Here is a 19,350-nt window from a genome sequence, read left to right as displayed (position 1 = left end):
GGGAGAAAGCTCGAGTAAACAAAATCAGAAATGAAAGAGGAGAAATAACAACAGACTCTGCAGAAGTACAACGGATTATAAGAGAATACTACAAAAAACTATATGCCAACAAAATGGAAAACCTAGAGGAAATGGATAAATTCTTGAACTCCTACAATCTCCCAAGGCGCACTCAAGAAGAAGCAGATAATTTGAACAGACCAATCACAAGGAAAGAGATTGAAACAGCAATCAAAAACATCCCAAAGAGACGGCTCTGGTGGCGGCTGGCCGGGCGGAGGGCGGGGCGGGATGCGGGGCACAGCGGGGGTCGGCGCAGGGGAGCCTCCACCCCTGGCTCTGGCGGGCCAGGCCCCGGAGGCGGGGCGGCTGGGCGAGGAGCCGCCAGCGGCGAGGCCGTGGGGCACGGGGTGCTGCGGGGGGCGGCGGAACATGGCGCCGTGGACATTCTGGCGCTGCTGCCAGCGCACGGTGCGCTGGGTGCTGGTGCTCTTCATCACCTTCGTGATAATATCCTGGTCCTACTACACGTACGTGGTGGAGCTGTGCGTGGTTACTCTTTCTGGAAATGGAGAAAACGGAAAGGCCGTTGTTTACCTTGTGGGTTTCCATCTGTTCTTTGTTACGTTTGTATAGTCCTATTGGATGACAATTTTCACATCTCCCGCTTCCCCCTCCAAAGACTTCTACTTGTCCAGTTCTGAAAAGGAACGTTATGAAAAGGAATTCAACCAAGAAAGACAACAAGAAATTTTGAGAAGAGCAGCAAGTGACTTACCCATCTACACCCTGTCAGCTGCAAGGACCATCAGATATTGTGAAAGATGTCAGTTGATTAAACCTGACCGTGCGCATCACTGCTCAGCATGTGACATATGTGTTCTTAAGATGGATCATCACTGTCCTTGGGTGAATAACTGTGTGGGATTTTCTAATTATAAATTCTTCCTGCTGTTTTTATTGTATTCCCTATTATATTGCCTTTTCGTGGCTACAACAGTTTTACAGTGCTTTATAAAATTTTGGACGAATGAACTCTCAGCTACACGTGCAAAATTCCACGTACTTTTTCTTTTCTTTGTGTTTACAATGTTCTTCATCAGAGTCCTGTCGCTGTTCAGCCACCACTGCTGGCTAGTTGGGAAAAATAGAACAACAATAGAATCATTCCGTGCACCCACATTTTCCTATGGACCTGATGGAAATGGTTTCTCTCTTGGATGCAGTAAAAATTGGAGACAAGACTTTGGTGATGAAAAGAAATATTGGCTACTTCCAATATTTTCAAGTTTGGGTGATGGTTGCAGTTTCCCAACTCTCCTGGTGGGGATGGATCCAGAACAAGCTTCTGTTTCAAATCAAAACAAATATGCCAGAAGTATTGGCTCAAATCAACCCTTTCCTGTCAAACCACTTAGTGAATCGAAAAACCGGTTATTGGACAGTGAGTCTCAGTGGCTAGAGAACGGATCTGAAGAAAGCACCGTAAGATCAGGGACAAATAACCATGTTACAGTGGCAATAGAAAATTGAGTACCATTTGCTCATAACTAACCAATTGAATAAGAGCAAGGTTTATAAAAACATATTATGGACTGATATTTTCAGTTTTATTTTCAAGAAAATGATCAATAGAATGAAATAATTGAAGTCTAATGGAAGATGTATTTTTTAACAAAGGAAGCCTTTGTGCAGATCCTGGACCCACAGAAGCACTACTCTGGAGTGGGAAGCATGCCTTAATCTGAAGTTAGCCCGTTTGTGCAGCATTGACCTACAGCCACAAAAGGGACTTAATTTTACTTTGAAAGTAACACTATGAGATGCTATAATATGAGCTATCAAATCACATGGTAACATGGCATATGTATTTTTTTGATAACCAGAGTTACATTATTAGAGCTGTTTCTTAGTATCCATATAAATTTTCACTCCAGAAACACAAGCTAAAAACTTGTCTTAAGTGAAATACATCCAGGGCAGTATGGTGGCTGAAAGTGAAGAATAATATCCAAATTACTATTGCTTGTACTGTGTAAGGAAAAGAAAATAACTGGTTTTTTTTGAATTGGGTGTTTACTAATTTATAATTACTGTTTTATACTTTTCAACATTTTTAATAAAGATTTATTTATTGTTGGCTATAAAATAACACTCAGAAGGATTCAGATATCTAAATATAATCATGTAAAATAGGGAGCACATTTGTATAATCCGTTGAAGGCTTAGTTCTGAGCATCAATCCAACCATGTAGGGTGGAGACTTGCCCAAGGCTGAAAGACAACTTGGCAGTTTAAGAACTTTTTTGTTTCCGCTTTCAAATTACTTTTTTGTTGAACTTTCCTGGGTATGTATATGGGCAGGAAAGCACAAAGGTACACGTGCTATAGAAGCTTTGGACATAGTAGGAACAGGTAGAAGTGGCTGGAAGAAAAGTGTAAAGAGGAAGATTAGGAAGGCTTGTAAGCTGTTAAATATTTCAGTCCCAAGGTACTTAGAATGCAGCATGCTATTGAACTGTCTTTCAAATTTCAATTTAGGTAATGACTAAAAATTACTTTGAAACTTTTTGTGGTAATCCTATAACAGCTTAAACAGTGACTTAAAATGCAATTTGAACTAGGGTTAAACTGTTTAGCATAATACTGCTCTCAGGAAAGAAATTCTAACCTGAGTAGTCATTTAAAGCTTCCAGTCTCTGAGCAGTGGATTCCACTCTTAAATGCAAAATATTAAATCTGACTTCCTAACAGCAACCCCTTTTTGCCTAGACACATAACCCCTTTTTCCTTGTGAAATCTAATCTCAATGACAGGAATTGTTGCATTAATTCTAAAGAAAAATACAGTATTCTTTAAGGAGAAATGATGTAGAAATGTTACTCCTTGTTTATACTATTTAGTCAAATACACACACACAGACCAAAATGATTGCTTCCAGTAGTGGGTAGAGATAAGTCTTAACCAGAATCTATAGGTACCAACAGTGATGGTTTACCTGTCTGTAAAGTGGGATTGGGCGAGGGGCTTGGGAAGCAGTTGGACTGGATAACCTGGAACATTCTTCGATTTCTAATTTTGCAAAATAACCTTACTTTTCATTCATCCAACAAATATTTTTAGAGTACCTTCTGTACACCAAACAATATACTAGAGATAGCTCTATAATTTCCTAATGGAGTATAAATTTTACAGTCAACTATTCCAGGTTTACAGTTTATTTACCATTACAATTTATAGGATTTATCTAATTCCATTGGCTATACTAACGTCAGATTTTAAAAAGAAGTAACATTTTTTCCCTTTGAACCAAAGGAATGAGTTATCTTTGAAAATATAATTTAGAATACTGTAATATTAATTCTTCTACCTTTATTTCAGCTCTGTAATCTTAATCTTGGTTCTAGAAAACTTTTAAGTATGAGAATTAAGGGATATCAATTACCAACCAAAAACATCATTTCAGTTTGGCAGTTTGCATATTATAGGGAAATAGTAAGTGTTTAAACTCACTTGACTACTTTCAGACATGCTCACTGGTCCTTTCTGTGAGTCTTTGTACATTTAGATCACAGGATTTGAATGCACCTGATTAACAACTGAGGAAACAGAACTTTTCCCCTTAACCTATTCAGGCCCTTTTGTGGGGTTGTAATCTTTCTCAGTTCTTTTAATTTCTATTATTTAACATCATATTTAATAGCATAGTAAACACTTTTTCAGGAATTTTCAGTTAGAGCCTTTCACTTTAGTTCCCTTCAGTTTAATTTATGGCCAACATTTTGCCACGTTCTAAATAATATTTGGCTGAGTTTATTCCTGCATATTAATGACCATTCCCCAAGGGCCTACAGGTGGAATGAGGATCATGGAAAGGCTGCCTCTTTGGTGTTTAACTGGTATTGATTCGTGCTAGCAACTCTGGGGAGAAACGGTCAAAATGAAGCCATGTCAAAATTTATTAGTACTATCTTTGGTCCTTCAAACACTTGAACAGATATGATGATATTTAAGGAAAATAAAGTTGAATTTCAGGTCTCACCATTGCCATTAAAAACAGATTGGGCAGGAGACTTGGTTTTACCTGGATCCAAACTACTTGAATATTCAAGGCATCTGACCAGTACTGCCAGGCCAAACCACAGAGCAGCCCCAGTGTAGTCTTACCACCAGGAAAGTGTTTACAAAGTTTAGTTTCATCTTTACATATGGATGATTTTTAAAGTCTTTTTACATATTTAGTGGTTATGATCCAATGTGTCCTAAGTTAATGTAACTATAAGATTAGTTTAAATCAAATATGCAATGTTTACTTGAATTTTATTTTTATTAGAAACAGATTTTGACTATGTTTACAGGATTGTGTGAATTAAAGTTTATCAGACGTGTATATTAAGGGCTTCATGTTAGGATATGCGTATTTGGGGCACTGAGTAGACAGTGACTTACAAATATGCTTCACTTACACTTTGTTCTAGGACTAGCACTGCTATCAATGGGAAGTATTTTTAACTAATCTGTTATTAAGAAATTAATCATATTTTTACATTTCAGCCCAAATGAATACCATATCTAATAATCTATAAGATATAGGTAATATATAAACCTGAGATCCATGTTTCATATGATCTGAACTGTATTTTCCAATTAAAAATGCGATATAGATGCAGAAAGGTCCATATTTTTCTAACTACTTCACTTTGTATTATTTTGTTGGGTTGCATAAAGAAGCAAGGAATTGTATTTGTATTAAAAGCTTAAGAAAGCTATCAGGCAAGTTTACTATATTTGTACATGATTGCAGATGAGTCTATGCCCATTTAAAAGAAAATATGGACACTATTTTAAAGTGATCTTTAATATGCTTTTATATAAACAAATTTGAAATAGAGTTTACTTTGGTTGTCTTTACTTATCAAGTACCACCAGTCTTGTATTTGTTTCTCATAAGTATAACTCTAGATCATGACTTAATGTTAGCTCTTTGCTTTGTCTTTTGGATGGCCTAAACTACATTAACATGAAGGCTGGACATTTTTAAATTTTTTTTCAAAAATCATAATAATGATTTACTTTATTAATAAACAAATAAAGTCATGTATTTAAAAAAAAATCCCAAAGAATAAAGCCTCAGGACCAGATGGCTTTCCTGGAGTATTCTACCAAACTTTCAGAGAGGGTTTAATATCTATCTTTTTCAAGCTATTCCAAAACATTAGGGAGGATGGAACACTTCCTAACACATTCTATGAGGCCAACATCACGCTGATACCAAAGCCTAACAAGGACACCACGAAAAAAGACAACTACAGGCCAATATCGCTGATGAACATAGATGCAAAGATTCTCAACAAAATTTTGGCAACCAGAATTCAGCAATTCATCAAAAGGATCATACCTCATGATCAAGTGGGATTCATACCAGGGACACAGGGATCATTCAACATCTGCAAATCAATCAATGTGATACACCACATCAACAAACTGAGGAATAAAAGCTGTATGATCATCTCAATAGATGCAGAGAAAGCATTTGACAAGATCCAACAGCCATTTATGATAAAAACTCTGAAGAAAATGGGCATAGAAGGGAACTACCTCAACATAATAAAGGCCATATAAGACAAACACACAGCCAACATCATACTCAATAGGCAAAAACTGAGTGTCATCCCCCTGAAAACAAGACAAGGTTGCCCTCTGTCACCACTCTTATTTAACATAGTACTGGAGGTCCTTGCCAGAGCAATCAGGCAAGAAAAAGGAATAAAAGGAATCCAAATAGGAGGGAAGAAGTGAAACTCTTGCTGTTTGCAAATGACATGATCTTATATATAGAAAAACACAAAGAATCCATTGGAAAACTTTTAGAAGTAATCAACAACTACAGCAAAGTTCAGGGTATAAAATCAATTTGCGTAAATCGGTAGCATTTCCATATTCTAATAACGAACTAACAGAAAAAGAACTCAAGAACACAATACCATTCACAATTGCAACAAAAAGAATAAAATACCTCAGGGTGAATTTAACTAAGGAAGTGAAAGACCTATACAATGAAAATTACAAGGCCTTTCTGAAAGAAATGGATGAAGACATAAAGAGATGGAAAGACATTCCATGTACATGGATTGGAAGAATAAACATAGTTAAAATGTCCATTCTACCTAAAGCAATCTACAGATTCAACGCTATCCCAATCAGAATCCCAACGACATTCTTTACAGAATTAGAACAGAGAATCCTAAAATTCATATGGGGCAACAAAAGACCCCGAATTGCTAAAGCAATCCTGAGAAAAAAGAACACAGCTGGAGGCATCACAATCCCTGCCTTCAAAACGTACTACAAAGCTACAGTATCAAAACAGCATGGTACTGGTACAAAAACAGGTGCACAGATCAATGGAACAGAATTGAAAGCCCAGAAATAAAACCACACATCTATGAACAGCTTATCTTCAACAAAGGAGCTGAGGGCATACAATGGAGAAAAGAAAGTCTTTTCAACAAATGGTGCTGGAAAAACTGGAAAGCCACATGCAAAAGAAGGAAAATTGATGATTCTTTCTCACCATTCACCAAAATAAACTCAAAATGGATCAAAGACCTAAAGGTGAGACCTGAAGCCATAAGGCTTCTAGAAGAAAATGTAGGCAGTGCATTCTGACATCAGTATTAAAAGGATCTTTTCAGACACCATGTCTTCTCAGAGAAGGAAACAATAGAAAGAATAAACAAATGGGACTTCATCAGACTAAAGAGCTTCTTCAAGGCAAATGAAAAAAGGATTGAAACAAAAAACCAACCCATTAACTGGGAAAAAATATTTGCAAGTCATATATCTGACAAAGGCTTAATATCCATAATATATAAAGAACTCACACAACTCAACAACAAAAAAATCAAACAACCCGATCAAAAAATGGGCTGGAGACATGAACACACATTTCTCCAAAGAAGATATACGGATGGCCAATAGGCACATGAAAAGATGTTCATCATCGCTGATCATCAGGGAAATGCAAATCAAAACTACACTAAGATATCACCTTACACCCATTAGAATGACAAAAATACCTGAAACTAATAGTAACAAATGTTGGAGAGGATTTGGAGAAAAAGGAACACTCATACACTGCTGGTGGGAATGCAAACTGGTGCTGCCACTATGGAAAACAGTATGGAGATTCCTCAAAAGATTAAACATAGAACTACCATACGACCCAGCTATCCCACTACCGGGTATCTATCCAGAGATCTTGAAGTCAGCAATTCCAAAAGTCGTATGCACCCCAATGTTTATTGCAGCATTATTTACAATAGCCAAGACATGGAAGCAACCTAAGTGCCCATCAACAGGTGATTGGATAAAGAAGATGTGGTATATATATACAATGGAATACTACTCAGCCATAAAACAGAACAAAATCGTCCCATTTGCAACAACATGGATGGACCTTGAGGGAATTATGTTAAGTGAAATAAGCCAGCGAGAGAAGGACAATCTCTGTATGACTCCACTCATATGAGGAATTTAAAAATGTAGACCAGGGGAAAGATGGGGTGGTGGTGGGCACAAAGGGTGAAGGAGTGCACCTACAACATGACTGACAAACAATAATGTACAACTGAAATTTCACAAGATTGTAACCTATCATTAACTCAATAAAAATTTAAAAAAGAGAGAAATTAAGAGTACAATCCCACTTACAATTGCAACAATAAAATACCTAGGAATAAATTTAACCAAAGAGGTAAGAGATCTGTACACCAAAAACTATAAAACATTGTTGAAAGAAATCAAAGAAGACACAAAGAAATGGAAAGATATTCCATGCTTTTGGATTGGAAGAATTAACATCATTAAAATGTCCATACTTCCTAAAGCAATCTATAGAGTAAACGCAATCCCTATTAAAGTTCCAACAACATTTTTCACAGAAATAGAATGGAGAATCCTAAAATTTATATGGAACAGCAAAAGACCCCGAATAGCCAAAGGATTCCTGAGAAAAAAGAACAAAGCTGGAGGGATCACACTCCCTGATTTCAAATTATACTACAAAGCCATAGTAACCAAAACAGCATGGTACTGGCACAAAAACAGACACACAGATCAATGGAACAGAATTGAGAGCCCAGAAGTAAACCCACACATTTATGGACAGCTAATATTCGACAAGTAGACAAGAGCATACAATGGAGAAAGGAGAGTCTCTTCAATAAATGGTGTTGGGAGAACTGGACAGCCACATGCAAAAGAATGAAAGTAGACCATTCCCTTACATCATGCACAAAAAGCAACTCAAAATGGATTAAAGACTTGAATGTAAGACACAAAACCATGAAACTTCCAGAAGAAAACATAGGCAGTACACTTTTTGACATTGGTCTGAGCAGCGTATTTTCAAGTCTCATGTCTGACTGGGCAAGGGAAACAAAAGAAAAAATGAACAAATGGGACTACATCAAACTAAAAAGCTTCTGCACAGCAAAGGAAACCATCAACAAAACGAAAAGACAACCTAACCATTGGGAGAAGATATTTGCAAACCATATATCAGATAAGGGGTTAATATCCAAAATATACAAAGAACTAATACAGCTCAACAACAAAAAAACCAACTATCCAGTGAGAAAATGGGCAAAAGATCTGAACAGAGATTTCTCTAAAGAAAATATAAGGATGGCCAACAGGCATATGAAAAGATGCTCAACATCATTACCTATCAGGGAAATGAAAAATCAAAACTACAATGAGGTATCACCTCACTCTGGTCAGAATGAAATTCTATTTCTATAATTAACAAGACAGGAAACAACAAATGTTGGAGAGAATGTGGAGAGAAGGGAACCCTTGTTCACTGCTGGTGGGAGTGTAAACTGATGCAACCACTATGGAAAGCAGTATGGAGTATCCTCAGAAAATTAAGGATAGATCTACCATATGATCCAGCTATCCCACTTCTGGGTATTTATCCAAAGAACTTGAAAACACAAAGGCATAAAGATACTTGCATCCCCATGTTGATTGCAGCATTACACACAATAGCCAAGACTTGGAAGCAACCTAGGTGCCCATCAAGTGATGAATGGATAAAGAAGATGTGGTATTTATACACGATGGACTACTACTCAGCCATAAGAAATGATGAAATCTGGCCATTTGTGACAACATGGATGGACCTTGAGGGTATTTTGCTGAGTGAAATAAGTCAGAGGGAGAAAGTCAAATACCATATGATCTCACTCATGAGTAGAAGATAAAAACAATGACAAACAAACACATAGCATTGGATATTGGATTGGTGGTTACCAGAGGGGAAGGGGGGAGGAGGGAGGGCAAAAGGGGTGATTAAGCCCACTTGTGAGGGGAGGGACTATAATTAGTTTTCGGGTGGTGAAAATGATGTAATCTACACAGAATTCAAAATATATTATGATGTACATCTGAAAATAAACAAATAAATGAAAAAAATAAAGCAATCAATTTACGAAAAAAAGCACTAAACAGAATAAAGATCGACATTATGTAATTTTTTAAATGTTCAATTTATGAAAAAGATATAATTTAAAATTACATGCACCCAACACCATGGAGGTCAGCTATGTAATTTGTAAACATTAGAAATGTATAACAAAAAATATGAAATTTAGTGAAAGATTTAATGAGGAGGCAAAGGAATTTGTTCCAAGCAAGGCAATAGGACAAACCCCCATTAAAAGAACTAAATGAAACAGAACTAAACAACCTACCTAACAAAGAGTTCAAAAAAAGAGTCATAGGATGCTCACTGATCTTGGGAGAAGAACAGATGAAGCTAGAGAGAACATCAAGAAAGAATTTTAAAATATAAAAAGAACCAATCAGAAATGAAGAATACAATACTGGAAATGAAAATTTCTCTAGAGTGACTCAATAGTAGAGTAGATGTTAGAGAAGAACAGATCAGTGAGCTGTATGAAAGACTATAGGAAATCACACAAACTCAACAGATAAAAGAAAAAAATTAAAAAGAATGAGAACAGTCTAAGGGACCTCTGGGACAACATCAAGCACACTAACATTCATATTATAGGTGTTCCAGAAGGAGAAGAGAGAGACAAAGGGCAGAGACTCTATTTGAAGAAATAATAGCTGTAACTTTGCTAACCTAATGAAGGAAACAGGCATCCAGGTACAGGAAGCACAGAGAGCACCAAACAAGATAAACCCAAAGAGGCCCACACCAAGACATATTGTAATTAAAAAGTCAAGAATTAAAGGTAGAGAATCCTAAAAGCCGCAAGAGAAAGGCAACATTACATACAAAGGAAACCCCATAAGGCTATCAGCTGACTTCTCAGCAGAAACCTTACAGGCTAGAAGGGAGAGACATAATATATTTAAAGTGCTGAAAGGAAAAAAACTTACAGCCAAGAACACTCTATCCAGCAAGGTTATCATTCAGGATGGAAGGAGAGATAAAGAGTTTCCCAGACAAGCGAAACTTAAAGAAGTTTATCACCAATAAATCAGCTTTACTGATTATTTTAGAAATGTTAAACGGACTTGTTTAAGTAGGAAAAAGAAGAACACAAATAGGAATAAGAAAATTATCAAAAAAAAGCAATAAAATCACTGGTAAAGGTAAAATACAGTAAAGGTAGCAGATCAACCACCTAAGATAATATGAAGGTCAAAAAGCAAAAGTACTAAAATCACTTATTTCCATGATAAGAGGGTAATGGATGCACAAACACACACAAAAGAGGTTAGAGATGATATCAAAAACATAAAATGTGGGAGGCAGGGAATAAAAAATAGAGCTTTTAGAAAGAGGTCAAACTAAAAGGACCATCAACTTAATACAGATTGCTGTATACATAGGTTGTTATATACGAACCTCATGGTAATCACAAACAGAAACCTATAATAAATGCTCAAAGAATTAAGAGAAAGGTACCCAAACATAATGTTAAATAAATTCATTAAACCACAAGGGAAGAGAGCATGAGAAGAAGAAAGGAACAGAGACTAACTACTAAAACATCCAGAAAAAGAGTAACAAAATGGCTATAAAGACATTTTTATAAACAGCTACTTTAAATGCCAAAGGACTAAATGCTCCAATCAGAAGTCTTAGGGTGGCTGATTGAATAAAAAATACAAAGCCCATATATATGCTGCACGCAAGAGACACACTTCAGACCTACAGACACTCACAAACTGAAAGTGAAGGGATGAAAAAAGATACTTCATGCAAATGGCAATGAAAAGAAAGCTGGAGTAGCAATACTTATATCAGACAAAATAGATTTTAAAACAAAAAGCATAACAAGAGACAAAGAAGGGCCCTATGTAATGATAATGCAATTCAACAAGAGGATATAGCACTTGTAAATATCTATGCTCCCAACATAGGAGCACCTAAATATATAAAGCAATTATTAACAGACATAAAAAGAGAAATAGACAGTAACATAATAATAGTAGGGTACTTTAACACTCCACATACAAAAATGGATAGATCATCCAAACAAAGGATCAATAGGAAGCATAGGCCTTAAATGACACATTAGACCAGATGGACTTAGTAGATGTATACAGAATATTCCATCCAAACACTGAATACACAATGTTTTCAAATGCACATGGAACATTCTCCAGGATTGATCACATATTAGGTCACAAAGCAAGTCTCAACAAATTTAAGAAGATTGAAATAATACCAAGCATCATTTCTGACCACAAAAGTAGGAAACTAGATATCAACTACAGGAATAAAATCAGAAAAGCCACAAATATGTGGAGATTAAACAAAATGCTACTTAACAGTGATTGGGTCAATGAAGAAATCAAAGGAGAAATTAAAAAAATACCTGGAGACAAATCAAAATGAAAATACAACATGCCAAAATATATGGGATACAGCAAAAGTGGTTCTAAGAGGGAAGCTTATAGCAATACAGGCCTACCTTAAGAAACAAGAAAAATCCCCAATCAACAATCTAACAGTGAACCTAGAGGAACTGGAAGAAGAAGAAAACATAAAGCCCAAAAGGAAATAATAAAAATCAGAGCAGAAATAAATGAAATACAGACTAAAACAACAATAGAAAACATTGATGAAACCAAGAGCTAGTTCTTTGAAAAGATAAACAAAATTGACAAAATTTTAGCCAGACTCACTAGGAAAAAAAGACAGAAGGCTCAAATAAATAAAATCAGAAATGAAAGAGGATAAATTACAATGGAAACCTCAGAAATACAAAAGATTATAAGAGAATACTATGAAAAGCTATATGTCAACAAATTGGATAATATAGAAGAAATGGATAAATTCTTAGAATCGTACAACCTTCCAAAACTGAATCAAGAAGAAATAGAGAATTTGAATAGACCAATCATCAGTAAGGAGATGAAAAAGTAATCAGAAACCTCTCAAAAGGGGCCTCCTGCATGGTTAAATTTGTGCACTCCACTTCAGCAGCCCGGGGTTTCACCAGTTTGGAACTCCAAAAAATTAACTCAAAATGGATTAAAGACTTGAATGCAAGACCTGAAACCACAAAATTTCTAGAAGAAAACATAAGCACTACACTCTTTGACATCAGTCTTAGCAGCATATTTTCAAGTACCATTCTGACCACGCAAGGGAAACAACAGAAAAAATAAACAAATGGGACTACATCAAACTAAAAACCTTCTGCACAGCAAAGGAAATCATTGGCAAAGTGAAAAGACAACCTAACCATTGGGAGAAGATATTTGCAAACCATATATCTGATAAGGGGTTAATATGCAAGATATACAAAGAACTAATACAGCTCAAAAACAACAACCCAATTAAAAAATGGGCAAATATCTGAACAGACATTTCTCCAAAGAAGATATCCAGATGGCCAACAGGCACATGAAAAGATGCTCCATATCATTAAATATCAGGGAAATGCAAATCAGAACCACAATGAGATGTTACCTCACTTCCATCAGAATGGCTATAATTAACAAGACAGGAAACAAGATGTGTTGGAGAGGATTTGGAGAGAAAGGAACTCAGACACTGCTGGTGGGAGTGCAAACTGGTGCAGCCACTATGGAAAACAGTATGGGCATTCCTCAAAAAATTAAGAATAGAACTACCATTCGATCCAGCTACTCCACTGTTGGATATTTATCCAGAGAACATGAAAACAGGGATGTGTAAAGATATATACACCTCTATGTTCATTGCAGCATTATTCACAATAGCCAAGACTTGGAAGCAACCAAAGTGGCCATCAAGGGATCAATGGATAGAGAAGACGTGGCATATATACACAATATAATACTACTCAGCCATAAGAAATGATGACATCCAGCCATTTGTGACAACATGGATGGACCTTGAGGGTATTATGCTAAGCGACATAAGGCAGAGGGAGAAAGTCAAATACCGTATGACTTCACTCATAAGTAGAAGATAAAAACAACAGCAATCACATAGAGACAGATTGGATTGGTGGTTACAAGATGGGAAGGGGGTAGGGAGGAAGGCATAACGGGTGATTAGGTACATGTGTGTGGCGATGGATTGTAATTAGTCTTTGGGTGGTTAACATGATGTAATCTACACATAAACTGAAATAAAATGATGTACACCTGAAATTTATATAATGTTATAAACCAATGTTACCACAATAAAAAGAAATACTTGAGTATCAGCTTCCTCCATTGAGGCTTATAATTAAGCTTTGTTATGGCAGGTCCAGAGAAGACTTTACTCCAGGCTCTCTATTCATACTACTAAGGCCTGATTCTTCTCAGGGCTGTAATCAATGCTCTGTGTATGATGAGATTTGTCTACTGTGACTGGTGGGGACACAAATTATTCCCTGCCCGATGAGAGCTTCAACAATTATTCTGCTTACTCCTTTCCAGTTACTATATCCAAGAATCCTCTCACGCATGTGCAAATCCATACTCAGTCAAATATTTGAGGGAACCCCTTTACATTTCTCCAGAAGTCTTTCTCTGCGCAGTGCCTTACTCTCTAGTTCCCTGTCTCAGAAGTTGCAGTAATCTCAACCTTCCTGAATTCTGATTTCTGCCTCCCCAACTTTTGGTAATATTCCTTTAAAAGTTTTGTAGTATTCCCTTAAGGAGTGTTGAACTTTGTTCTGGCAGGTAGTTAAGTGACCTGTGTGAGCTCTAGGAATTTTCTGTGTTACAGCTCCCCCTGCAAATATTGTTCCCTCAGCAGTTGTTCTTTGCCTGGTCTTATCTAGATTTACCCTTCACAGGCACGATTGGAAGTTAGTCTAAAAGATTCCAGAAAGGGACACCTATGCAAATTCTAGAGTTCTTTTTCCAGCTCCCTTATTTTCTATTCACTGTCCCACAAATTCTAGCTGTCTTGGTATCCCTGAATTCCAATCTCTGTCTTCTCATCTTAATGAGGCCTCCCTGCACTGTGGCTGAAAATTATCCCCAGGCAGAAAGCCAGGGCAATCACAGTGGTCACCTCATTTGTTTTCCTTTGCTCAAAGATCAAGTCCTGTACTGCCTGTGGTCCAGTTGTTTTATTTTTACCCTGTTTTCTAGTTGTTTACAGTTAGGGGAAGAGGAGTCCCAGAGCAAGTTATTCCCTCATACATGAAAGCATAAATCTAGTCTTGACTTACTAATCAAGTTGTTTCTCTGCAGTAGTCTCTGATGTTCTTCAACTAAACAGATACAGCATCTAAAAATGGTTGATTGAAGTCCATTTGCTCCTGAATATGGAGAAAGCACATAAGGATGGGAGCAGTGAAGATACTGTTAGTGCTATCAAGTCCATAGTTCATTGGAAGTTGTTCTTATAATGAAAAGCACACCTGAGGGTATTCTTATGGGAACATGAAGAAGACAAATCTTGTTAATTCCTTTTTTCCACAGAATATCCTAAGGGGTCTTATTGGGGAAGAGAAAAACAGTTGAGTTTCAACCAAGCTTCACCTCCTTCTTATTCAATCATAATAAATAATGGAGCTTATAAAATCTGTGTTTTTTGAGAGATTTTTTCTTGCCAATGTAGAAGTGACAACAAAATAATATACCCATTATCAGTAAATAACTTTTAATTATTCATTAATTTAACAAAATATTTTTAAACATCTACAATGTGTCAGGCACTATGGTAGGCACTTGGCATACAAAGATAAAAACAGAAGGAGTCTGTGATGTCAGGGGGCTTGTGAGACAGTGAGTAAACAAACTCCTGACCATTTCATTATGATGCATTATGTAATCACAAAAATAAGAGTGTTTATAGGGTATTATGAGAGCGCAGAGAACAGAAACCTAATCCAGCTTAGAGAAGAGTGGTAATAAAGTCAAATGCAGTACGGAAGTCCAGACAGATAATTAAGAAACATCTATTGGATTTGGCAATATGAAGATCATTATTAATTATACCTGAGTAGAGCTATAGAAGCAGATGGAGAGGTTTGAGTACTGAAAAAGTGGAGACAATGCATGGGATCTTATTTAAAATGTGGATTAGAAATGGGGGAGTCCTTTAAAGATGGAGAGATAATATAGTATGAGATTAATATCTAAAACCATACTCTTGCATTTGGAAGCCAGCTCTAATGTTTCTCACTGTGATCTTGATCAAGTTACTCAACATCTCCATACCTTGGGTTTTTTAATCTGTAAATTGGGGATGATACTAACAGTACCCACCTCATAGCATTGTTACTGGGATTAAATGAGTTAATACATGTAAATAGAAGCCTGGTACATAGGAAATATTGAATAATTGTAGCCATTCCTGTTGTTATTAGATAGGAGAGTTGAAAGTTAAGGAATAATATACACATTGACCTAGTTTTTAGGAAAGCAAAGTGATCTACTGAGAGTACCTGTTGTGGGTTTAATTAGGACGAGGAACACCAATTAAAAGACATAGATTGTCAGACTAGATTAAAAAAACCAGCAAGACTCAATGATATGCTATCTATAAGAGACCCATATACACAGATTAAAAGTAGAAGAATGGAAAAATATATACCATGCAAACATAATCAAAAGAATGTTATAATAGCTGTATGAATATCAGACACAGTAGACTTCAAAGCAAAAAATAGTATCAGGAATAAAGAGGGACATTATATAATAATATAGGGGTCACTTCTCCAAGAAGACATATTAGTCCTAATTGTGTATGCACCTAACAAGAGAGCATCAAAATACATGAAACAAAAACTGATAGAACTGAAAGAAGAAATGCACAAATCCACAATTGGAGTTGGAACTTCAACATAGAAGTAGTAGACAGAAAGTCAATAAAGATAGAGAAGATCTGAATAACTCTATAAATTCATTTGACCTAACTGATATTTTTTTAAAAACTTGACCCAAGAACAGCAGAATGCACATTCCTTTCAAATAAACATAGAATGTTCACTAAGGTAGACTAGATTCTTGTTTATGAGACAAATTTAAAGAACAAAAATCACACAGAGTATATTCTCAAACCATAAAAATTAAACTACAAATCAATAGCAGAAAGACATATGGCAAATCCTCAAATATTTGGAGATTAAATGACACATTTATAAGTAACTATATCAGTTTTCTATTGCTGCTGTAAAAAGTTATCACAATTTTAGTGGCTTAAAACAAAACAAATTTATCTTGCAGTTCTATAGGTAAGACATCCAACATGGGTCTCAGTGGGCTAAAACCAAGGTTTTGGAAAGGCTACATTCTCTTCTAGAGGATCTATTTGGAGAATGTGTTTCTTTGCCTTTTTCAGCTTCCACAGCCACCTGCATTCCTTAGTTCATGATTCCCTTCCTAAATCTTAAAAGCTGATAATGATGGATTACATCACCCTGAAATTGTCTTTGTCATCATATATCTTTCTCCACTTCTGGTTTCCATTTTTAAGGATCATTGTGATTACATTGGACCTGTCTGAATAATCCAGGATAATCTCACTACTGTAAAGTCAGATTATTAGCAAACTTAATTCCATCTGCAACCTGAATCCCCCTTTGTCATGTAACCTGTTTATAGGTTCCAGTAATTAAGACATAGACATCTTGGGGGATGGAAGGTAGAGAGAGAAAAGGGACATTATTCCACTTTCCACAATAACCCATGGGTCAAAGAGGAAGTCTCAAGAGAAATGAAAAAAGATTTTTTTTTAACTGAATGAAAATAAAAACACATTGCATAACAATCTGTGGATGTAGCTATTATAAATACTTAGAAAAGAATAAAGATCTCAAGTTAGTGACTTAAGATTCCACCTTAAGAAATCAAGAGCAAATCAAACCCAAGTGAGCAGAAGGCAAGAAATAATAATGAGTAGAAATCTATGAAATTGAGAAATAAAAAATAATTGATGAAATCAATGAAACTAAAACTACTTCTTAGAAAAATAAATAAATAAAATTGCTAAGTCTCTAGTCAGCTTGACTAAGAAAAAAGAGAGAATACATAATAACCAATATCAGGAATAAAAGAGGAAAGATCACTACCAAACCACAGACACTAAAGGATAATAAGGGGATGCTATGAACAATTCAAATTAGGACAAGAAGTAGACTGAGGAAAGTTTGTAAGAGTGATAAAAGGGAATGGGAGGAAGCTGAAGCCATAAAAGCTAAGGAACTGGCGAGTAGCCCAGAGAATGAACCTGATGACTACGAATTCGTATTGATGCACAAAATCTAGGTGGCTGTGAGAATTTTTCTAGTTTACTTCAAGGTGGTGTTCTGTCATGATCCAGTGGAAATATAAGGATATAAAAAGATCAAGGATGTTGGTAAGGGAGAGTTTAGGTGTCAATACAGAGTCCAAGCCTGGTGATGGAGGAGGGTAGAGGTATGAGGGAGGTAGAGGTAGGGGGGATGGAGAGATCAAGAGAGGGCTGATAGACAGACTGGGGGATAGGGTAAGTTTTATACGTTACAGTGCCTCTGTCAATGTTCTTTCCTCAGCAGTTGTTCTTTACCTGGCCTCATGGAGTTTTACCCTTCACACACAAGATTGGAATTAGTCTAAAAGATTCAAGGGAGAGACAAATGGGAGTCAGGGGTCAACAGCAGACAGAGGTTCAAAGAATTGGAGGTTTGTACAAAGATAAAGATAAAAAGATTTATTAAAAATGAAGGCATAAGAGAGCCAGTATTTGTAAGGTTTGGTCATTTATTTTCCATCTACCATGTTCCAGGCATTATTCTGGACACAGGACACAATGGTGAGCAAATAAGACAGATCTTTACTACCATAGGGCTTACAGCTTTAGCATTGATAAGTAAGTAGGTAATTGGCATATTAAATGACACATGCTAGGAAGTATTTAGAAAGTGGTACAGAGGAATAGTAAGATTTTAAATGGGATCTCACCAAGCAAGGGTGACTAGACAATAGGAGAAAACTCTAAAGCAAGGGATACTGATACTATGATCCTCAGTATACACGTGTATAAACTTCCCATTAGACCATCCACAGCTATCAAAATCTCTCCAATCTCAACATCACAAATCTCCCATAAGAAACTTCAACCAAATTATTTCACCAGGGCAAAACAATTTCTCTGTGAGGAGGGTTTTTCACCTCTACACCAATTTATTTCTCAATAAGATAGAAAAGTATAGTTATTCAGGCCTAGCTTAAATGGACTAATCTCTCCAGAATTTTCAGTTCCATAAACTACCGACATCTAGTTTTAAAAAGTGAGCATAACAGACTGACTCCATGAGACTGCTCCCATTCTGAACTGAACCTTGTTAGGTTAGAAATTGCTGGTACACAATTTTATTGTCAATCATGTCAAACATACACTTCCATTTGATACAATCTCATGCTCTGGTTATTACAAAATATAATTCATAACCGGAAATACAAAAAACATCATAATTAAAGTGTGTCTTCTTGTACATTTTTAACTCGAGATTGTGTATTTTTAGTAAAATTGGTAAGTTTTGAGAATCTGAAAGTTTGGCTTAAATTCCTTCTTTGACAAGAATATGTAAAGTTTCTTGAGATACTTTTAGTTAACATTGTCATCTTAGGGATAAATGGCTTGAAAACCGTGACTTCCTCCCTCTCCTAACCCATATGTCTCTTAAAATAGTCTTGTTTTCTACAACCCAGAAGAAAATCTCCCAAGGGTTTCCTTCTTTTTCTCGTTGACAGACTTGTGAGTTACAGTCTGGAATGTACTCTGGCCAACCTGGTTAATTTCATTGATCTGCTGTGCCCCTTTGTGGCCAGTGCTTACAATTACAGCTTAGTTTTGTTTGCCAGTGAGAAGTGTTCAAGTTTCACGTGCACAAATGGTAGCTCTGAAAGCTAGAAAAGAAGCACAGGGAGATGAGATCAGAACCA

General features: G+C 36.3%; 1 pseudogene; it reads left to right on the top strand.

Annotated features, from left to right (window-relative positions):
* Window positions 1–432: 432 nt before the first annotated feature.
* On the top strand, window positions 433–1,836 carry LOC106844929 (palmitoyltransferase ZDHHC20 pseudogene; annotated as a pseudogene).
* Window positions 1,837–19,350: the final 17,514 nt, after the last annotated feature.

Source organism: Equus asinus, chromosome 4, assembly GCF_041296235.1.
Source record: "Equus asinus isolate D_3611 breed Donkey chromosome 4, EquAss-T2T_v2, whole genome shotgun sequence".
In the NCBI taxonomy this organism is placed as follows: Eukaryota; Metazoa; Chordata; class Mammalia; order Perissodactyla; family Equidae; genus Equus; species Equus asinus.
Note: the sequence above shows the minus strand (reverse complement) of the source record. Positions and strands in the feature narration are given on the sequence as shown.